This window comes from Camelus dromedarius, chromosome 17 (assembly GCF_036321535.1).
Source record: "Camelus dromedarius isolate mCamDro1 chromosome 17, mCamDro1.pat, whole genome shotgun sequence".
Lineage (NCBI taxonomy): Eukaryota > Metazoa > Chordata > Mammalia > Artiodactyla > Camelidae > Camelus > Camelus dromedarius.
In genome coordinates this window covers 24,074,112-24,097,665 of record NC_087452.1, presented here as the reverse complement: position 1 = coordinate 24,097,665, position 23,554 = coordinate 24,074,112, and the positions used below count along the sequence as shown (strand labels likewise).

The 23,554-nt window shown below is 42.3% G+C and overlaps 1 protein-coding gene and 1 non-coding gene across 5 annotated transcripts in view; both read left to right on the top strand.

Annotated features, from left to right (window-relative positions):
- PTPRG (protein tyrosine phosphatase receptor type G) overlaps positions 1–23,554 on the top strand; it is a 666,481-nt gene that overhangs the window by 474,261 nt on the left and 168,666 nt on the right. The gene's annotated exons all lie outside the window — the stretch shown is intronic.
- On the top strand, positions 7,161–7,282 carry LOC116158412 (small nucleolar RNA SNORA26). Its single transcript, XR_004142714.1, has one exon. It is a non-coding gene; the product is annotated as a small nucleolar RNA SNORA26 (small nucleolar RNA).

The following is a 23,554-nucleotide window of genomic DNA, read 5'->3' as shown; positions in this document are numbered from 1 at the left end:
TAAAGTATCACCCCAAGTGCTAAAGGAATCTATTAAGAGACATTTGAAAGAGTCCCTTACTTTCAAAAACTACATATGAAAATATTTACTAATAAAATATGATTGAAGGTTTACTTTGGCATAATTGGAGGCGTGTGAGGATGAGATGAAAGGAGATTGGTCACGAAGCTAAAGCGATGGGTACACAGGAGCTCATGAGACTACTCTCTCTACTGCTGTTTATGTTGAAAATTATCGATCATAAAAAAAAATGAAGCAGACACTTTTCTGCTCTCTCAGCGATTCTACTGCATCACAAAACGCAACAAATTTAGTTTGAAAGGGAAATTTTCAGGGAGGTTACATAGAACTTTAGTCTGTAAAATGCCACAACAAGCAATTGAAATGTGAAAAATTCTGACAGTCTATCACATTGTTTGCATGTGATAAGGTTTATCCATGCCAAAAAATAGTTTGACTTTTTTCTAATTCAACTAATTTTATAACAATAGTATTAATGGATTTAGATATGTTTAAGTATGGCTTTTGAGCTTAAGCCTTTTGTAAACTCTAACTACTGTCTTGGTCTTGGGCTTTTGTCAGAGTACCTGAAACGCTCACTTCAATTTCAGACTCTCCACCCCCAAGCCATCCTCCATGCTCCTTCGATACTAGTACCATTTTTCCTTTCTCCTTATCCTTGTCTGGAACTGGCAGTGGATTTCTAAATACAACCCAGATGTTTTAGTCTGGCCCAAACCTACCCCTGCAGATTGATTTCTTCTACTACAAACCATTTCCTAAAAATGGAACCACATAGTCAAAAGAGAATGGACTATTTAAAAACTCCTGATCATTTGTTCCCAAATGGTCTTCTGAAATAATTGTGGCATGCTGTACCCCCATGTGTACAGCAGTGCCCATTCCACCATACAGAAGTAAACAGTGGGTGTCATTATTTGTCAGAATCTCTCCTGATACGATAGTCCAAAAAAAAAAAAAAAGAAGTCTCCTTTATTGAAAATTGTCAGAGTGGACAGTTTTCACATTTTCATTGACGCTCTTTTTTTTTTCCCCCCCATTTAAAATGTATTTATTGTATTTTTTTTCCATTTAAAATTGTTTATTGTAAGATGTACTTACTCATATCTTCCCCTATTTTATTACTGTCATACTCTATTGTATTCTGTCATATTCAGTAATACTTCACAGCAGGATAGAAGTTCATCCTCTGAGGTCAAAGGTAGACTTTCTGAGGGGGTTCTGTTATCTGACCCATTTTTGCACCCTCAGTACCTGGTCTTGTGCCTAGTGCAGGGTAGGGTAGGTACTGAAATAATCTGTTTTCACATTTTAAAATCTTTCTTTTAAAAAAACAAAATGTCCATTTCGAGGTAGAATGGTGTCCATTTTGAGTAGGAATTTCTTCAATATTTATTGCTAGGAAACCAACATTTTCCATCACTACTCCCAAGAGGGGACCCCTGGAGGGGTCGGAAAGAGCAGTGGCTATAACTCAGGAAGAACTGCCCTCCTGACTTGTAAGCTCTGCCCCCGATCCCAGGAGCATTACGTAGCAGAAGGAGGTGTATTGTGCTGACATTTGAAAATTGGACCTATGACATGGCACCTACCAGTAATTTCTCTTGTATTCCTTCCATCACCTGAATTGAAGACTTGTTAATCATACTAAGTATTCAGAAGACTCTTTTAAGCTTGTTGCTCTAGATTATTTTAGGGGCATTTCTTTTTACCCTGTTCCCAATCTTGGTACCAAAAATCAGGAGTTAAACCACCATCCTTTTTGTTGTGTCTTACTAGCCCATCTTTTGGAGTATCCCGCTTCCCTTCACTCCTCCATGATTTTTGGTCCTATGAAACCATTTTTTTTAGTAGATATTTTCTCCTAAGTCCTAGTTCTCATCAAATTGCCTTCATCATGTAATTCTAGCTTTTGAACACTCAGCCTGAAGACTGTGATCCTTCTGCAGCATACTTGGACAAGGAAGCCAGTCTTTTGCATTCTGGCTGTGCTGAGTAAGACGTCCATTAAATCAGACTCTTAATGAGATTTTGTAGCTCTCAACCCTTCCCAGCTCCCTACCAGTTACAGTGTGAAGCAGGGTTTTGCCTTCTCTTCCCTCACAAGTCTATGTTTAATTCTTCTAAAGGAGCTAAAGAAGAATGATACACTTCGAACACCTGCCATTTTCCATTCTCATTTAAAAAAAAAATACCTTTCTTGTTTCCATAGTCTGAGGTGGACCTAGAAAGGCCAGTCCTAGAAGGGATGATTTAATGACCACCACTACCCCGTTCGTTCCACCTCGTCTGTTCCAATGAAGAAATTCCAGCCTGTGATGTTTTCTCCTTTTTTTTTTTTTTTTTTTTTCATTTTGATGTCATTTTGTGACAGATGGTGAATAAAAGCAGTGAGCCCAGGCCAGGTGGCAGAGGATCTGTGTCTGCATTCTGATGACACCTGTCACTGGAGAATCTAGGCATGTGGATGGCAGTACTGTGTGGGGACAAGGCAGAGGAAGTAGGCAGCCTGGAAAGCCCACCAGCTAAGAGTTGTATTGGGGTCTTGAAACTTAACATAATTTTGATGTGATTTTGTAGTTAGATTCAAATTTTTAAGCAACCTGCATAATACAGGAGTTTCTCATAATTTAAATCATGTTTTCTCCGACTTGACTTTCTCACCATCAGGTGGAGAATCCTGTGGCAACAAAACCATCAATGACGTAGGAGTGCAGTCAGCAGTGTGCCATTCCCTCAAATGAACCAGCGTTGTTAGCTTAGGTTCTAGAATATTAGGTATATTTTTGATTCTCCAGCATAGCTGCCCAGAACTATGCTTTGGGGGAGAGTAAGTTGGACTTTGGCCCCTAGATATATCTGTTATCCAGGCTGCATGTCATTTTCTAGTCAGTTGGACTATGCAACCGAAAATGATCCACTAGCAGAGTTCTGTTCCTAACTTCTTGCCAAGCTAACATCCTGGAAGGTAGTGTCAAAACAGAAGCGCTGATAACTTTGACCTCCTGACATTATACGCTTTTCTGACACAAGGCAAAGAAAGGAAGAGTATGCTTGGATTTTCTCTGTCATCAGCTGTCTGTCTGCTGACCTCCTCATACTCCAGAATTCCCCATTCCTGTCTGTCTGTCTCTGGCTCTCATTTACGTGTATGTGTAATTTTAGCCTCATGCACGTCACCAGTGGTCCACTGTAAGATTCTCAAGTTATAGCAAAGCTCTTCCAGCTTAAGCTGGTAAAACAGATGCAGCGTGGGTTCTTCTGGCCCCTGGTTCATTCTAGGTCTTCATAGTGAAAGGCTATTCCAGGGGGGATGTGTAATTCATCCTGGTATTTAATGCTCTTTTTTTTTTTTTCCTTAACTTTTAAAAACTTAAGCCAATAGCCTGAACTGGTTAGGCTTTGGACTAACATCAGCTGCTTTATCCGGTTGCATTGTCACATAATAACCTTTATTGGTGATCGCTAGGTGCTGAGATTTTTGTGAAGACTTGGCAGGAACATCCCTTTTCAGTCTCACAAGCAGACCACGAGACTCCCCTGTAACTAGGGATCCTCATATGATAAAAGTATAGCCAGAAACGTCCTTTTAAGATGGCAGAGTAGAAGGAGCTGGAGCTCATCTCCTCTCACAGATGCAGCAGGACCAAAACCAATTCAGCACAGCTCTGTACTCATGTCACCGTATGGGCAGAGAGTAGGCCTGTCCTGGTTTTGAATCTGAAGGGAGCTCTGTGACTTACTTGTCTCAGTCCACTTACCCTTCGTATGGTGTCCTCTGCTTCAGGGCACACCATGCCACACAGCGTACACGTTCTGCCACGTGGGAGGGAGCCCTCCTTGCTTGGCTTCCTACCAAAACACAACGCGCTTTATGGCAACACCATTTTGGACCTTTTCAGGGATTTGTTTTTCGTCGTTATACATGGCGGGACATCGTTATGGTGCTTTGTCACCCAGCTCCTGGAGTCAAGTGCAGGGGCATGGTGAAATGACAGCACGAGAGCCTCGTTCTCCTTTCATCCTCTCCTGCTCCCGTGATGTGCAGTTATTGTCTTCATTTGCTTTGTTTTGTGAGCCAAATACGAGATTGGGGTACGAAACCCTACAGCTTTGGAAATTCCAGAAACACGCTCTAATAGCCAAAATTAAGTGGCAACTCTACATGATACGGAGAAGTCCCACCTAAAGGGCTTTCAGTCCTTTGCCTTGTTATCTGGAAATTGTCTTTTTCTTGGTAATTATCTTGGCTTTATTCACTTGCTGATTTAGTCATTCACTCAGTAAATTACGATGAAAGAGTAATGGGCGCCAGGCACTGTTAAGATTGTTTTATAGCAGTATCATTGTTCAGCGGAGAGATACGGAGTGGTGCTTGTGTTTATGGCTTCAAGGACCATGTAAACGAGTGGACTTGAGCATAGCTCCGTTTCTTTGTTAGGCCTACTTTTGACGGGGAACAGAATTCACTTGCATACTCCTTTGGGAAAAGATCTTCCCACACACTGCTCGTGAGAGTGAAGTCTGGAATTGTCTGCAGTGCCACCCGTGACCACGAGTCCAGAATTGTAGAGGCTTACGTATTTTTTTGTAACTTGGAAAATCTACTGGAGGTTGATCCCGAGGAAATTAACATGGATGTGCATATAGCCTTAAAGATGTTCATTCAAACTTTTAGAAAATATTAATAGTGATAAATTGAAAATAACGCGTATGTCCAGTAGCAGGAAGGGTGAGACGCATCATGGTCTGTCTGTGCAGTAGGATCATAAGCAGTCACTGAAAGTGATGTTGAGGAATATTTAATAACCCAGAATAATAAAACTGGTTTTGTGTCTTTTTCGTATTCTTTTTCATTATAGGTTACTACAAGATATTGAACATAGTCCGCTGGCTATACATAGAAACATGGTATCTATTTTATATATAATAGTTAGTTTCTGCAAATCTCAAATTCCAGATTTATCCCTTCCCACCTCCTTCCCCCCTGTGATAACGAAGTCTCCTCCTTCCCTTTCCTCCCTGGTAACTGTAAGTTTTTTTTTTCTATGTCTGTGAGTCTGTTTGTATTCTGTAAATAAGTTCATTTGTGTCTTTTTTTTTTTTTTTAAGATTCTACATACGGTATTTTTCTTTCTTTTTCTGGCTTACTTCCCTTAGAATGATGATCTCCTAGGTCCATCCATGTTGCTGCAAATGGCATTGTTTTATTCTTTCTATGGCTGATTAGTATTCCATTGTATAAATACACCACAGCTTCTTTATCTAGTCCTCTGTCGATGGACATTTAGGTTGTTTCCATGTCTTGGCTATTGTAAATTGTGCTGCTATGAACATTGGGGTGCATGTATCTTTTCGAATTAGAGTTCCCTCTGGATATATGTCCAGGAGTGGAATTGCTGGATCATATGGTAAGTCTAGTTTTAGTTTTTAGAGGAACCTCCATACTGTTTTCCATAATGGCTGCACCAGACTGCATTCCCACCAGCAGTGTAGGAGGGTTCCCCTTTCTCCACAGCCTCTCCAGCATTTATCATTTGTGAACTTTTGAATGATGGCCATTCTGACTGGTGTGAGGTGAGACCTCATTGTAGTTTTGATTTCATTTCTCTATTACTTAGCAATGTTGAACATTTTTTCATGTGCCTATTGGCCATTTGTATGTCTTTACTGGAGAATTGCTTGTTTGGTCTTCTGCCCATTACTTTTCATACATTTGGGAAACAGGATAGTGCAGGGGGCACCTGAAGCTCTGACTTCCCTGCTGCTGGTTCTATGACCCTTGGTGAGCACTTAACGTCTAGTAGAAGCCTGTCCTTATCCAGAAAATGGTAATGCTTCATCAATTGCATAAGGTCATTGTGAAAATTGAGATAAGTCATGTAAAGTTCTTAGCACAGTACTTGGCACATAGTAAGTGTAACCTATGATAATGACTGGCTGTTGCACTGAGTAAAGACTGGGCGTCTGTATACTAAATCCTCACTGTTGTTTACATCTGAATGATGGGACAAACTTTAATTTTGATTTTTTTAGTTGGCTTATAAGTATCAACTATGCTTCTAAATTTCTGGCAATTAACATGTCTTAATGATGATTATAATAAAGAAATAATTATTTTAACTAGAGTTTGCAGGGGAAACACTTAAAGAAGCGTGGTCATTTTGGAGTTATGCGTACATTATTTTCTACTAAGAGCTGTAGGAATGTGTTACAATGGAACTGGGTGGGGGGATGTGCAACAGTTTTCCCCAGATATTTATGGCTAGACTTCCACAAAGACGAAGAACGTGATTTAGTTGTCATCACTGGAGAAATTCATTGTATTTCTAGGGCAACTGTATTAGTAGCAGTGGCCGAATAGCATATTAATGTTCTAGTGTGTGATGTGGGTTAATTACTGTCATAGTTTTATTAGGTTTCGGCGTGACTTTTTTTCCCCCAGCAAATAAAACTTGAGGAAATTCAAGATTGGTATTAACTGTCTTGCTGCAAATGAATTTCTCATCTGGACAACTGGAATCAACAGCTATAAAACCACACTCAATGGGAGCGAAGATTTCCTAATATAGACTCAGTGTCAGAAGGCTCGTTTTGATTTTCAGCTCTCTCTGACTGTGTGTCAGTTTACCTTCCTAAAGATGCATTTAGGACCACAAGGTTCTGGGAGTAGCTTCTGGAGAAGGCTGTTGAGTTGCCTCTGAGTGGGTAAGAAAAAAGCTTAAGGAATGAAATAAGTGAGACACAGAAAGACAAATACCACATGTCATATCACTTATATATGGAATCTAGAAAAAAAATAACACAAATGAGCCTATTTACAAAACAGAGACAGACTCACAGACATAGAAAACACACTTAGGTTACCAGAGGGGAAAGAGAAGGAGGAGAAGGATAAATTAGGAGTCTGGGATTAGCAGAGAGACACGACTATATAGAAAAAAGATAAACAAGGTCCTACTGTCTAGCACAGGAAGCTGTATTCAATAGCTTGTAATAGCCTATAATAAAAAGAACATGAGAAATAATATGTGTATGTATAACTGAATCACTGTGCTGCACGCCAGAAACTAACACAACATTCTACATCAACTATGCTTCAATTTAAAGGAAAAGAAAAGAGCTTATTTCCCTTTCCTGTGCCCTTTTAAGGCTGACGCAGTGCCTTAAGAGGCTAATACAGAAGGGTAAAATAAGTCTCCATGAAACCCAGAGAAGAGACTGTAGAACTCCTCTTGGGATCCTTTCTGGAGTCACAGCTGGAAAAAAAAAAAAAGAAAGAAAGAAAGAAAAGAGCTTAGGAGCATAGAGTAGAACCCCTATCGGTGGATTCAGCATCTCTTGTCTGGGCACTTGGGGGTCATGAGTCACAGGTTCTACAGCTTCTGGAGGTGACGTGGAACCTTTGGCATGTATTTTGGGTCATCAGGAACACATCACTTGTCTAGTAGCAAGTTGTCCGTCATTCACACATCACACATCAACTTAGGGCTCTTCTCAAGTTTCTTAATCTGTTCATTTAATAAACATTCAGTGAGCACTGCCCTGTATGCTCCACCTGGGACACAGCAGTGAGTGTGGCAGGTGCAATTCCGGCTTCAGGGTGAGGACGTCTGGCACAATTATCTTCTGTAGTAATGTTGACAAATGGAGGGGTTACTGCCACCTTCCTTATCAGTGTCAAGGTTATATGACAGTAACTGATCTTTATCATCGTATGTTTAAAATAGAATTCCCGAATTTTATTCTCATGGTAACCCTAGTGAGCCTCATTATTATGTAATATTTTAAAAATATCTTCTGCCCAGGGAAAATTACATTCTCTGTACCAACACTGAGAAGGAGGTGATGTACGTGGGTTTTCTACCACTTCCACAGTTTTGCCATCGTGGACACAGAGGTGGAATCTAGCAGGGGAAAGGACGATATCACTGACTCACGGTGGGTGATTTTTTTTCTCTCTCTCTAATGTGAAGTGGATTCTAGGATCAGAGTTAGTTAGCCTGTTTGTGGACCGTCTTGGTAGACACCACACACAGAACAGAGAAGTCCGAAGAGCCCTAACTCAGGCAGGAAAATAAGATCAGAGGGTGTAGAACTGCACTAGGAGCTCCACATTCAGTGGCTGACTGTTGTCTTTCCAGGGGTGTCAGTACGTGATTCTCTTCCAGTCCTAGTCCTGATTTTATTTGGTCCCCCCTCAACCACTGGAAAGCCTCACAGTATCTTTAGTAAAACTGTGCTTGTTCCCTGGAAGCAGATGGCTGATGGATTTCGTGTAGCACCGCTCTTTGCAATGTAACAGATCTGAAAAAGATCTTCTTTCATTCTTTTTTTTTTTTTTTTTTACTCTGTAGCACTGAACGTCTCTGGATGTGTACAGCTTTTGCCCAGTCTCTTTTCTAAGGGTTCATACAGTTTTCTGGGAAGAATATAGTAATTGATACTAAGATAAGAACCTTATTGAAAAGAAGAATAGTAGCTGTCTCTTTTCTTGATTATCTTCACCAGAAATATCAATGCCAGGCTGCTCTCAGCATTAAGCACTTGATTTCCTATATTGAACCGTATTCTCTCTCACCTATAAATTAGAGGTGCTGAAGGTGTTCCAATTAATTTTGAGAACCAGGGAAATGTGAAACAGCTCGTAGTGGAAATGGAAATTGCAGACCTGAGGTTGGTTATATCTCACTTTTCACAATGGACGTGCCTATTATGGATTATGTCTCAATAAAAATTTTGTCAATAGAATTAGATTCTTAGGTGCATCACGGGAGCTCACTGTTCCAACGATTTGTGTGGTAAATTATTTATACAACGCAGGATACTCCTGTAAAATGATGAATCACCTCCAAATTTCAGTTTTGATTTTTGTGTCCCCCACGTTTTCATAAAAAGGAGGTTTCTGGGCCACTAAAGGAATACTGACATGCCTACAGCATAAAAAATGTGTATGAAATATTGTAACAACACATACCGTGATGATAAAGGCAGTTTTTTTAATAATTCAACCAATATGTTTCTAAGTCTCAGGCAATCGCCTATTAACTTGAAGAAATGTTTATGTCAGCTATAAATAACATATAAAATGGATTAAGACTTCTCTTGTGATTTTTTTTTTCCATGTGAAATTGAGTTACGTATGATAGTAAGTTTTCTTGGCTTATCTTGTAACAAAGAAAAAGTGCAAAATATACTTTCCCGTGTATGAATACTGATAAGCCCTCCGGAAAGTGGCAGACTAACCAGAGTTCTGGTCAAAGATAAAATGCTGAAAACACTGATTTGTTCATTCATTCATTCACTCACTCATTCATTGCTTACACATTCATCAAGCACCTACTTGTATCAGGCACTGTACGAAGTGCTTATTGCTTCCTGATTTTCCTTTTGCAGAGAAGGCTTTCAGTCGGTGCTTTATAGAATTTTTGGCATTTATGGATAAAACCATGCATTCTCACTCTGACTGCCTTAACAGAAAGTGTACCAGTTAGCCATTGATTGCCTCTCAGTTGCAAACCCACCCTTCGCTGCTGCCCGTCGTTGGGATCCTGGAGCCGAACCCTCTAGAGACTTCTTCCAAATGGTAGCTTTGTCAGTAGAGGGCGCTGCGGGACACTGCAGAGGGTGAAGCGTCCCCGGCTGCTTCTGTGAGCTGTGGATGGGAGTGGTTGGCAGCTAGGTGGCAAGAGGGTGGCTCAGTGGCATTCATGTTGCCAGCCCTCCCAACAGCTCCAGCCCACATCCTCCGGCAAGCTGCTTCACCACTGGGCGGGCTGCTCCTTCAGACCACCTCCAGCCGACTTGCATGCTTAGCAGTTCGTCTGTCCTATGCAGAGGCTCTCTGGTAAATTTCTCCACCATCCAGCACACCGCTCTTCCGCGTGTGCCCCGGCCAGCTCTCACTCACCAGCAGGGAGGGCTCTCTGCTACCCAGTGGGCCAGTTCCCTGGGCCGTCACCAACACACACCCTCTGGCAAGTCCCATGCTCTGGGTTCAGGGTCGTGTTCCTGTGCCATCCACATCCTCCCCAAAGAGGTCTCAGTATCAGCCTTGTGGGGAGGGCCTTCTGAATTCTTAATTTCTTCCTCGCTCCCTCTCTGTTCCAGAATTAGTGGCCACTTTCAGCCTTTGCTTCTCCTGTTCCCCTGAGAGCCCTTTGTCCCCACCCTCCACCCATGCCTTTTTTGGTGGTTAACCACCTTTTTCTTGATAGCAGTTCTTTATATTAAATTTTCCCTATTCAAACTACCAATATGGTTTCTGTCTCCTGAATGGATCCTGACTTAAGGGGGAAAAAAAATGGGACAAGACAAAATCCACCTGCAAAAAGGATTAAGTGCTCTTGAACTGCCAAGTTGTGACCAACACCCTATTTTCTTTGACATTCTTTGATATTTCTGCTTAGTAACTGATTTTATTTTAGTATGGATTACATCAGACAGTCCGTAATCCGGTGCTGAATATTCCCACCAGCATTACTGCACTGAGTACAAAATAAGTAAATACCCTTTTATGCCTTTATAGTATGACGGCATTTATCCACTCAGCAGAGATTTATTCAGCCTTGTCGGCGTGCTTGGCACTGGAGTAGGTGCTAAAAAAACGAATGATACTCAGGCCCTGCTTTGCAAGTCTGTCAGGGAGACAGGACCTGAGTGTGTGAAAAGTTAACGAACAATGCAATAGAGTTTGCATTAGCATTTGTATTGCTTCATATTTCTAGACTAAGTAATGTTGCAGAACACCGGTATCCTGTTCTGTGCGATCCGTTCACATTTCTAAGCGCGTGAGAATTCATTTGTCTTTTCAATTGTTTCCCATTTACTCTCCATACACGATACTTGCTGGTAGGAATTTCAGAGGCTGCAAACTGGTAGGCCCTCTGTAATACATGAAAATAGTTTATGACACCAGATCTTTGAAATGGTGTCTGAAGATGCACACTTTGGGACTTTGCGAAGCATTTCTTTTACTGTATAAATTACTGAAAGCCAGCTGAGCAGGATGAGGCAGGAGTGCTTTGTGGAATCTCACTGGTTTGGAGAGAGTGGAGGGCTCTATGCAGACCCTCCACGCAGGCCAGATTCACAGAGTCAGATTGAGAGTTTGGTATTCCTTCACACGTGTCCACGCTGCAGAGTAATGTTTAAGATGCTGTCATCCCAGAGTTGTACTAGTGAATCCCTTGAGTGGAATTGTGTGCCCTTCTCTGTGCAGTGCTGGCAGAGAATTTAAATCACACACACAGGCAATGCCATGTGGAGCTCTGAACCGTTACAGAAGGTGGCGCTCTGAAATTGGCTAGACGGGGCGTTCCGGCATGTGCTTTGAGGAATGCTGTTCCCGGAAGATGCCTGACCTTGGGAACTGTCATCTAGTTTATAATGCCCTCCCTTTCTCAGAGACGGACAGTGCGGTTTAGCATCACAGGGGCTCTCGGATAAGCCCTGAAATGAAAACAACCTGTAATTTTCCAACATGGTATTCCGGAAATATTGTCCACCCCAGATCTTCTTTCCCTTTTTTTCCCACCGAAATAGTTTCCCCTGTATGAATTAGGAAATCTGGCTGCTGCTGCTTATCTTTCTTCATAGATGCCTTCACCTACTTGTGTGTGTGTGTATGTGTGTGTGTGTGTGATGTCTCTAAGGAGGGTTCCTTGAGGAATGGGAAAGAAACAGCAGCTCACACTCAACCTACTCCTCCAGACTGGCCTCACATGTCCACTCCCGTCCCCTCTGCTGTGACAGCTCTTCCCAAAGTCACTTTGGGGTGCATTTCTTCAGCTCTTCCCTGCCTTTCATTGTGAACCATGTCACTTCAGACCCTATTCCACTACAGAGAATCCCATGCATCACAATTCAGAGGAGAAAAATGATGACTCCTGTCTGAGAACTCGGTCTGTTCACTCTGGGCCTTTTGGGTGAAACAGCGTCTTATTCTTAGTGAAACATTTCCTTGTTTCCTTGTCCAGGTCCCGGGGAGGTCCCGCTTCCTCAGTCCACTGAGACATTGAGTATTGGCATTTTCTGCTCCCATCCCCTGGCCTGTCTTTGCCACTTGCTGTAATATAGACATATACGAATTTATTCATTTATCATTTGCATATTTGATATAAACATACCAAATTAGATATGCACGCAAATCAAGATCACAAAATACACATAGTACGTTTGAGATACATACGTGTTTATCAAAGTTGATATATACAAATATATCAGCACTTAAATACAGTGTTTTTTTCAAAACGCAAATGCATTTTTCTGATTCTAAAAATAATCATGTTGTACGAATTTCAAGCAGCATGAGGGTCCATTAAGGAGAAAGGGAGATGGGATGCCCTTGATCCCAGCCTCCAGAGCGAACTGCTGATGCTTGCTCTGTCTGCCATCAGAAGTTTTAAAAGTATTTACAAATAAGCGTCACCCAAAGAGGATGAAGCTCTGCCATAAAGTGGTTTTTACCCTAGGAACATGTCATAGTCACGTCTTGATCTTGGAAGATGCAGACTTTCCTCATCCTTTTTTAACCACTTCGTGGTGTTACCCTGCATGGTGGTAACTGTAATTCATTTAACTAGTTAGCTATTAATGGATTTTTGTTGTTGTTGTTTCCAACTTTTTTTTTTTTATAATGAACAACACCGAAGTGTTGTATCCACATCTTTCTGCCCTCATCCACGTATCCAAGTATTCTTCTTTACATAAACTCCTAGAAGCAGATTTCCTGGGTCAAGAGTATGCCCAGTGTTCAATTCGAAAGGCTGTCACAGATGACACCACTCTAGCAAGGAGGTCCATGCTCCTTTGATAAGTTTCTTGTCAACACGGGGAATTTTTTATTTGAAGGTCGTGAGTACTTGTGCTGTTACTGAATTTCATCCCTCCTCCTTTCTATCTGTATCGCTTAATTTCTTCACGTACTTCAATGGTTTAAGTTATATGAGAAAGCCAATAGGGGAACAAAGAAAGAAATGTTGACCTGTAAACAGACCAAGTTAATTTAAAAGGTAACTAATTTTTAACCTGAAATAAATACGGCAATTTACACATCTGGGCTAGTATTAGTGGCCATAACTTTGCTAAAATGGGATTCAGCTGAATCGTTAGTTGTACAGAAGCACAGTCAAAGCTCATAGATTTTCAGGCCATCAGGAAAATACAGATTTTCAGCCATCATCACATTTGTCTCCTCTCTTATCGTCCTGCCTCCTGATTGTTCCTTACATCGATGACCAGACGGAATTTTCGTCTCTCTTGGGTTTGGTAGTAAGTGGTGTACATAGTATTTATAATTCACAGATAAACCTCCTGTTAGTTTATCTTCTCGAGACTAATGCAAATGACTGAAAATCACAAACGAAAAATTTCCTTTCCCCCAGGAGATGAAAGAGAATGTTTATCTTCGGCGCAGACCCTCCAGTAAAGTTTTGTTCTGTAGTTTTGAATGTCAACAGATTTTCCAAGGGCTAGAAATATACACAAGTGGGTTCCCGCTTTAGGAAAAGTGATGGATAATGGAGCAAAGCCTGTGGAAGTCATGTTGGCTCCTCACTGACAGCTAAGCCCAAAGAAGAGAGTATGTCGCTTACAGAGGTGCTTGAAGTCAGTGTTCCTCATTTGTCTTTATTATCTAAGGATTTCAGCCGAGATGATAGAGTGTAACTGTACCAGGCACAGTATTGACTGATTCAAGATACATAATAGTGAGAAAGAATGAAAGGAGGAAGGTTGTTCAAAAGTAGGCTTACTATGATGTTTTTAATTAGCTAATCACGGTTTGTGTATATGGAAAGCAGTTTTTTCAAATATATTGTATTGTATGTATTGTATTATTATAATACAGAAATAAGCAGTGTTTGGGAGTGCTTATGCAATGAATGATGATTGTATCAGTTTTCATGACAGCTATAAGAGGGCTATTGAGGCTTTATTTCAGGGTTGAGGGAAATGAATCTCAAGGTGAAGAGACTTGCCCAAAGTCAGCCAGGTAGCCAAAACTCAAACCTCAAGGTCCGCCCGACTCTAAAGTCCTTGCACTTGACAGTCATGCTCTCCTGACTCCAAGGGTCATGGGACTGATTGAGAATCTGTTGCCATGACTTCTGGCACCTTTGAATAAGGGTCAGATTCAATGTCATTGCTGTTCTGCCTGCTTTCCTAAGACGTTGCATGCCGCCCTGATGTGCCTTATTGGCTGAAAACCTTTCCGTAAACTGCCTCAAATTGCTGATGGTTTATATGACCAAAAGCGAAATCATTTCGCAATAAAACAGCAAATGATTGGATAAATAAATCACGATACGTTCATATGATTGGATTCTCTACAGCAATGAATAAGAACAAACTACTGCTGCATGGAACTTGGGAGAATCTCACAGATACAATGATGAGCGAAAGTAGGTGAAACAGGAAACCAGTGTATGATTCCATTGCTGTACGTGGGGAATATGGGGATGTCCACTGGGAGGGGATCAAAAGGGAGCTCTCGGCTACTAGAAATATTTGTCTTCATCTGGACTAAGGTTGCATGGGGGTGTATGTATATGTATATACGTCTGTGAAAATTCATACAGTTGTACACTTAAGGTTCATGTAATTTATCATTTTATGTTCTATCTCAATTAAAAATTAACGTAAAAATTAAATTACAACACTCTTTTCATCCAGGGCCTCAGTGTCTATGGGGAGGGGTCATTTAATCTAAGGACCTCTGCATCTCAGAGTTGATGCCTAATGAGACCTCTTATTGACGTACAGCTTAAGTGTGGGTTGGTTATCTGACAGTCTTGAGGAGCTAATACCCAGCAAGTCATCTAAAAATAATTCTGAAGGTTCCGAGTTAACAGTTCACATCTCCCTGCGTCTTTACGCTGAAGCATTTACGTTCTGTATTCACGAGAGAACTCTCCAGGGCTCTGACTTTCAGTGACACTTCGCTTGGTTGCGTACATCCCAAGACTTTGGCTTTATTAGAAACTGGTCACCCCCTTATTATTCAAAAGGACCAGCTCGAATCATTCACTGAGGCTTAGATTGTGTTGAAAAAGCAGTAACTTAGCAGGCAAATACCTTTTACAAAGGTATTATCTGAAATGGTGAGAGAGTTGGAGAGCTGAGAGGGGACCTCTCCAGGTTCACCGACAAACTGCTCTCTGTGGCTCATCCTCCACACTGTTCAACCAACGGAAATACTGCCCTGCGCCCCACATGACAGTGTTGAACTCCACAGATTAACATTCGGAAATGACTCTCACACCTCTCGGTGCACTCTTAGCCCCTTGGAGTTACTTTAGCAGTGATACCAAGATCTGAATAACCCACCACCTGTGAAGAACTGTTTTGCATTGAGGGCAGTTTTCATGTGATGTTTACAGATAGTCACGGTTCATCTACTACACCGTAAAACTGGGGCGGTTTCTTCACCGTCATGGGAAGTCTCCCTGCTTGCGAGTTGCGCCTTCTGTAACTGCAGTAAGCGAGTCACTCTCCAAAGGTTTTTTTGAAGGCTTAGTGTGGGGGCAGCTCTGGGCTTCCTATTGCCCTGCCTATGGAAACAAAACTCAAAGTCTAGTTGACATAGTGCTAATATTGTAACTACTGATAGTCTTACGGTATAAATTTACAGGCTTGGGGCACAGTACAGAGAGAAAATTTTCATTCTCTCTCTCCTTTTTTTTTGGCTCTTGTTCATCTGATAGATATGTCTGTAGCCAAATATATTCTAGTTTAATCATTGGCACTTACTAGGTGCTTAGTAAATATTTGTTGAGTGTATGAATTAGTGAATTAATGAATGGGTGGGTAGGTGGTTGAAGGGATGAAGTTTATCACTGATAATTTAACAAAAACATTGACAGATCAAAATGTATAAATTCTTGTAGGGGAAGGTATAGCTCAAGTGGTGGAGCACATGCTTAGCATGCACGAGGTCCTGGGTTCAGTCCCCAGTACCGCCTCCAAAAATACTTACTCTAATTACCTCCCCTCACCCCCCACCAAAATAAAACCATTACATAATACAATAATAAATAAATAAATAATTTTAAAAAAGAAAATGAGCAAATACCAGAGGCACAAGGAAGAAAATTTTTTTAATGTATAAAATCTTCACATATGCTTGGCACTGTGCGAAGTAGTCTGTGTGCATTATTTCATTTCTGTGGACTGTCTCAACAGCTCTGTTGAGGAAATACTCTTAACTGTCTCCATTTCACAGATTGAAGAAACTGAGGCTTAAGGGATGTTAAGCAATTTATTTCCTTAAAGCTGGGATTGGCAAACTTTTTAAGAAAGAGCCCAAATACTAAGTATTTCTGGATTTTCCAGTTCTTGTCCCAGCTGCTCCGTGCTGTCATTGTATGACACAGGCAGTATGTAAACCAGCGGTCTGGCTGTGTTCCGGTAAAACTTTAGTTACAAAAACCGTCAGTGGGTGGGAATGTTCCAGTGGCCGTAGTTCGCTGACCTCTGTCGCACCTCATCAGTGGTGGGACTCTGATGTGAACCAAGACAACATGACTTTGAAGATTGTGTGTTTAATTGGGAGCAAATTAAGATCTATTTTTAAAAAAGCAGGAAACTTACTTTAGCAGTCCTTAATTTATTCTTCTCTTCCTCCTTCTATTATTGTTGTTGTTGTTGTTGTTGTTGTTGTTATTTATTTTTTGCTTTTCTCTTTTAAAACCTCCAAAGTCCCTTCAAAGAAAATAAAACCAGAGCCCATCTCAGTGTAATATCCCCTGGTATGTAAGCTGTGGGAAGTAAGACCTGTTATCAGACACATTCTTACATCTCTCCCTTGCAGGTCCACTCTGAGAAGTGTGTCATCATCCACTCGCCCAGTGATTAAGTCACTTACCTCAGGTCACACAGCCAGTATACAACCAGGACTTGAATCAAATTCTTTGGACGTAAATCGCAGAATTCTTTCAACTCTCTAGATGCCCTGACTAAAGTTTTAACTTTCTCTCCACTATTTCTTTCCTCTTTTCCACCACTTTAATAGGTGCCTGTTTTTCTTTTCAGAAAACAAACATTTGTTATTGTCAGCTTGAAGACAGAGCTGGCAATATAAAATCCAATTAAATAAAGTGATAACCAAAATTTCATTAACAGTGACTTGACTGAAATAAAGAGAGGTTCATCTGGGGTTTGTTAGCACTGCAGTCTGAGAGACACAGATTCAAGAAACACTGGACTTGTGTTCCTCCGGGCTACGAAACAGGGAAGGCTTATAAAGGCAAAAACCATAAAGTTACAGTTACATAGGTTGTTTATCAAGAATTATAATTAGAGCTGGCAAGAAGTAAGGGTGCTTGTAAGTAAGGTTTGGTTGGGATCCAAAATGGTTGCACAGTTATAGGCGGAGACCTTGAGACCATGGGGTTGCAGCTGGCAGGTGTTGGTCTGAATATACAGCTGGGGGTTGTCCTTGGGTCTGTACAGTCCACAGAAAGTTCAGGTTCTCAGTGGTGCAAGGACCACGTGTGAGACCAGATCCTCAGTGACAGCCTGATTCCACTTCTGTGGGCCTGAAGTCTGATTACTCCAGTATCATTTCAATTTGTCATGAGTCCTGCCTTCAGGGAGCTCTGAGCTCAGTCAGGAGACAGGTGTTTAAATAGGCCATGGAAGTGTAGTCAGCACTATGAGAGAGCAGGTGGTTTAGGTGGTACCAGGGTGACACTTGGAGAGGATGAGGACCTCTGGCCTGCTTAATCTTTGCGGCTCCTCCCGCCTGGATTGCCTCTGATGCACTGATTCCCTGGGCTACCCTCTACCCTGACCTTCAGGTGCTGACAGGCAGAGGTTGGTGCTTGGAGGGAGCTAAACCTAGTGATGGTTAGCAGATGTGTGGGATGGGCCAGTTTGAATGGGTGGTCAGGGAAGGCTTCTTGATGGAGCCACACTGAGCTGAGGTCTGAAAAGTGAGACTCTCTTCTGCATAGAACTGAACAAGGAAACTTCTCGCCAAAGGGTGAGCAGAGCAAAGGCCCGGAGGCAGTGAAATGCTCAGGAGAAAGAGGAAGGAGGAGGTAGGAGGCCAGTGGGGTTGGCCTGTAGTGAACCATGGGAATCATGAGAATTATAATTATTACTGTGCGGGAAGAATCTGCAGGTGGCCTGGTTCCAGATCCTGGAGAACTTTGCAGCAGGCCTGTGTTGTGATTGGATTTACTTTTCAAAGACCATTCTAACTCAGTGGCTCTCACTCTCAGAATCACTGGAGAGCTTTTAAACACCAGATGCCTGGCCACCCCTCAGCTCAGTCAGAATAGTGTGTCCTTACTGTCCCTTGTCTCTGTTTTACTCTGATTAGGAAGTGATCCCAGCAGGCAGCCAGCGGAGAACCACTGGTCTGACTGCTGTGTGGAGAAGGACTTCCTGGAGGGCACAGCGGAGAAAACTGAGAAACCAGTTAGCTGAGACCATCAGACGTTGCTGAGGTTAAAGGTGGTGGTGGCCTGGGCTAGAGTCAGAGTGGAGGAGCTGGGGAGAGGTGGTGGACACATTCAAGTTCTGCTTAAGAGTTAGAATCGGTTGGACTTTCTGATGCATCGAATGTGGGTGTGGCAAGAAAGGGAAGAATCAGAATAATTCCAAGTTTTGGGGATTGGTCTACTGGGCTGAAAGATGATAACCATTATATTGAAATGAAATTTTGGCCTGGAGGTGGAAGGGTCATGATTGACTGGATTTGGCTTGGAACCCCCGCAAACTCCTGGTCTGTCGGTAGCCGGAAGTAGTGGTGTGTTTATATCTTTGTGTGTGTTTGTGTGTTCCTGGTTGTGTCCCAGCAGACATGCCTGTGCCTCTTTGGGGACAGAGTGTCTGTAGCTACATTTTTAAAGAATCTTGGATGTGTTAGTCACTGTGCTAAACATTTATTTAATCCTCTTAATCACCCTACACAGTTAAGGGGGAGTACTCTCTATTTTACAGATGAGGAAATTGAGGCACAATGAGACTATAATGAACTGTCCTGTGATCACTTAGCTGTTAACTGGAAGAGCCTGGTTTTGAACCCGGGTCTGCCAACCTGGTTTCAGAAACTCTGCACTGAACCGCTGTGCTAGTCTCAGAAACCCAAATTGCTGCTTCCAGCGAGTCCATCACATTCACCTACAGGAAATCCCTCTGCATTGTTTTTTAAGGAGTGACTTATTTTCACATTATTGTCAACAGCAGTTTTTATAAGATAAGCTTTTTTTTCTGGTTAAATGTTACCTACCCGTATCCCACTGGGCCCATTTTTTCCAACTGAGCTGCTGGAGGAATTGAAAAATCCTGAGTACTGTTGCTTAAATAAGTAGATGGCATGCCCTGTGAAGAAGTTACACTATTTCCTCAGAGGAGAAAAAAGTTGGCCCAGGGAGGCAATGATTGCTGGAAACAAACTTCCTGGCTTTCCATTTTGTTCTGCTACAAATGGCACGTTCTATCAGTCAAGGCCTGCTGGGACAGATTCTGTCTTTCCTTGTTGCAGTTTAATTTTATCCTCTGTTGAGCTCAGGTGCATTTTAAATACAAAGCTGAACTGTTTGGTTAGCATTAATCTTGTGTCCTCCTTGAGATGGGGCTGGCTTTTGTTAGACTCGTCACTTTCTTAAAATGATTCTTTAATTTAATAAATGTCTTTAATTTGAAGACATTTGTCCACTTAAGTAATCTTTCCGTATCCTCCAAAATGTTGTTTACTGAAGGCTCTTAAATCAGACACTCTTGACAGCTTCTGTGGTGTCTGCTAAAAACCATTTTCATAGGTTTGTTGGTGGATGGAGTAGGTAGGATGTTTAGAAGAGTTTTAACAGGTTGGTTTTAGAGGACAGTGACAGGGAGCTTAAGTCCCCCTTAGAGTATGAGGCACTACAGTCCTCCTGTGAGTGTGTGGTTTGGAATAGGGGATGCCCTGTGAGGTATTGGTTGGGAGAGTGGATTGATACTTAAATCAATTTTCAGAGACTATACTATGGGAGCAATCATTCAGTGCCCCAAAGGAAGCACAGAGTAGAAATAGCCCCTCCAAAAAAACAAGCGTTGGGGTGTGTAATTAGTTTGCACTTGGCTTGCTTGCTATGAATCAGAAACAAAGGCTGCTCACACTGGTGCATTTTGCTCTGCGCCTCGCCCAGGGACAGCTTTCATTAAGAAGGTGTTAGGTTTGATGCTGCAATGTACTGGTTTTCTATGTTTGTTTAAACATAAAAGCCACTGAAAACTCTTTGCCTGCCCCAGAATGTATTATCAGCGATTATCAGCTCCATTTGGGGATTGCCGATAATTTCCGCCACCTTTTCCTAGTCGAAAGTTAGATTCTAAACATACTGCTTCCTGTCAGACTTTACAAGCTATGATGTAACATAGCAGCTCAGGTCTAAGAGGGGTAAGTGTTTATTCAGAAGGCTAGGAACTGCCTTCACAGACTGAGGACAGTGGTGATGAATGGATTCTCTATGGAAGCCAAGGCCCTCATCCCCTCTGTGGGAGCCAGAAGTAGACTCATGCTGGGGTCTCATCTGAAAGTACCCCTGGGGAAGGACCCCCCTCCTTCCACTCTCCCTTAGGTTGCTGGCAAAATTCAGTTCCTCCAGGGCCGTTGTACTGACGACCTCAGTTCCCTTCAGCGCCTCGCCATATGTGCCCCTCTGGCATGGCTATTTACTTCACCAAAGGGTGCCAGCCAGGTAGGCCATAGTCAGCGTCTGCTAGCAAGACGGAGATTAGAATCTCTTGTTACCTAATCACAGATGTGGCTTCTGTTTGCCTTTGCTGCATTCGCTGGTTTAAAATAAGCCATTAGATCAGCTCACCCTCAAAGGGAGAGATTTGTAGGGCCTGAATACCTGGAGTCACGGATCATAGGGAGATATCCTAGAGTCAGCCACCACAACATGCAGTGGGCACTCAGTGCTTATTTTTTGAGTGAATGAGTGTTAAGAACTGGGTTCTTACAATTTGGGCAAAAGACACCGTATCATTTTTTCCCCCATCATACACTCTTTCCATAACTGTGAGATGAGCAAGGTTTGCTTTAATAGTTTATGTATGATATCTACATGATATTTACATGGTCTTCCGCCATCCTTCATAAGGCCACCTGGACGCCTGGTTACTGAACTTCAGGTTTATCCAAAATGATGACCTGACCTACTCCTAAAGAGGAATGTTTTTCAGGGGAAGGATCAATCTGGCGACCCCTCTGATCCGATATGCCTAGTCTCTTAAGTTGCTGTATGCATGGTGGGGATTTAAAGCAGTCCCCCACATCGTGCTTTCTGGATTCCAAGTCTTTTGTAAATGGAGTGCCCGGAGCAGGGTGTTTTGCTTTGAGGGAATGAAAAATCAAGGGTGAGAGTTCACCTCTAAAGCGTTTTAGTCGAAGCTACGTGTGGGAACAGCTCAGCATTCTCCCCCAAGCCTTTGATGTTGTTGGGGCTTTTTAGCACGTGGCAGGGTTATTCACAAGAGAAAGTCAGCATTGTCCAGCATTGCCACACCAATTCAAGAGAAACTTGCAGGCAAGTCACTGAACCTGAAATAAGCTCCTCTTGCCCCAGGCTTCCCCGCTTTTTTTTTTTTTTTTTTTTTTAAATCAAAGGTCCTGACAGCACCTATGTGAAATGGTTTGCCCTGTAGCTTAAGGCTCTAGGTCATACTTTGCTAGGTTGGAATTTCTTTTTTGCTTCTTTCCAGTTCATGAGCAACTTTTACATTGAAAAGGCTGGCAGGGGTGGGGCTGGCGGGCTCTGGGACCCTCCCTGTCTTGAACTACTGTAAAGGCTTCCCCACTACCTTTTTGGCTCTTGAAACACAATGCATTAAAAAGACAAAGAAGGGCAAAAATCACCATGTGGGCCCCTGTGGAAGTTCCATTTGCCAGGTGCCCCAGTCTGCCCACTCCCTCCCTCTCTTCTGCTTTGGCTTTGAAATTGAACGTTGCGTCGAGTCCAGAGCCAGAGGAAATGGCACTGTATATCCAGCCTGGGACAGCTTGATCCTCATGAAAATGAGAAATCACCTGTGTTGACAATAGGCATGCCTGTTGCTGGCAAGACTTGCAGTTGTGCAGGTTTGCTACTGGGCCTTGCTGTCACCTTGCTGGGTTGGTTTTTCCAGTAATAGACTTCTCCAAGCCAAGTCTGTCAATTAAGTGGTAAATCCTCTGGTGGACTGAAGAAATGGAGGCAGAGGGATAGAGAACGGTCAGTTTAAGTGGACCAAGAACATTAAATTCATCTCCTCCGTGGCCTTCTCTGGCCGTGCCTCTCAATTCTCCAGAGATGAGTGACTTGCAAACTGACCAATTTCCACTAGTATTATGAATTAACAGGAAGTAAGCCTTGTCTATGTTTAAGCTCCACTTGAAGGTGGGAGGGTGAATCCTATTACCGTCTATAATTATTTTGCTCTTTAATATTAATCCCTTCCCATGGCTGAGGAATTAGGGCTTTTCTCACCTGCTGATGGAGACCAGTCCCAGGAGTGTGTCCCGTCAAGTACTGGAAATAGATGACGATACAGGGCTGTTGCCTTCCTCTGTGACAGGAGCTCTTCCTTCTCCAGTGAGATGGCCTCTGTGATGTTTTGCATATCTATTAGATGAGGCTTAACTACGATGCTGGAAATTTATTATTTGAAGTTAAACCAAGCCTCCTGGCCAGAAATCCATACTTGGTTCCTTGCGGTTAGTTGGTGAGGAGATGAAAACCCTTCATTTCATGAGAGGTCCTGCAGCTTTACAGAGCTGCTTCTTCCTTGGCCATCACTCCCTCTGGACTATATCTCTGTTCTCTCTCTGACTTTACTCCATGGCAGCTTGGGGTGTTAAATGCACCAAGGCCTCTTATTCCGCATTTTGCAATCCCACTGGGAGCAGTGACAGTCTGGAGAGAATAGAAAAAGTTATTGGGATGTCAAGGGGAAAAAAGCAGTTTCTCCGTTAGAGGCTCAGACGATAGGCCATACAAGAAGAGGAGTCATATTTGTGAGGATTAAGAAGAACCAAACAGAGAATGATGTTTTCCAAACAGATGAGTGGTTAGTAGTTTGATGCTATTATTATCTTGTTGAAAAATGACACATTTCCGAAATTACTGACCAGTGTTTAATTTATTGATAAAGGAATCCGGTCAGTGCTCTGTCTCTGGAGGAGTCCTAACTGAAATGTAGTTTTATAAAAAAAAAAATCCAAGTTATGAATGCTTATTGCTGGGAAGTGCTTGACAGCAACTTGAAGTAAAACCTGGTGAGTGGTACCCAAGATGTTGGAGTCAGAATGAAAGAAGCTGCAGCGTCCTTGCTACGTGGCTCTTTAGGTGAGAGCCATGGAAGAAGAGAAGAATCGGGTCTGAAATCAGACCTCCTAAGAAGTGCTTGCCCTTGTCCTGGTGAGACACTTTAGCTTCTGAATACACAGTTACCTGCTAACCATCAGGGTGGGTGGACCATCCACTCTGCAATTCGGGAAGGACACGCGGAGTCTCTGGTCCTGCTGTTTGTCACTTTCCCCCACAGCCGTGGTTAACAG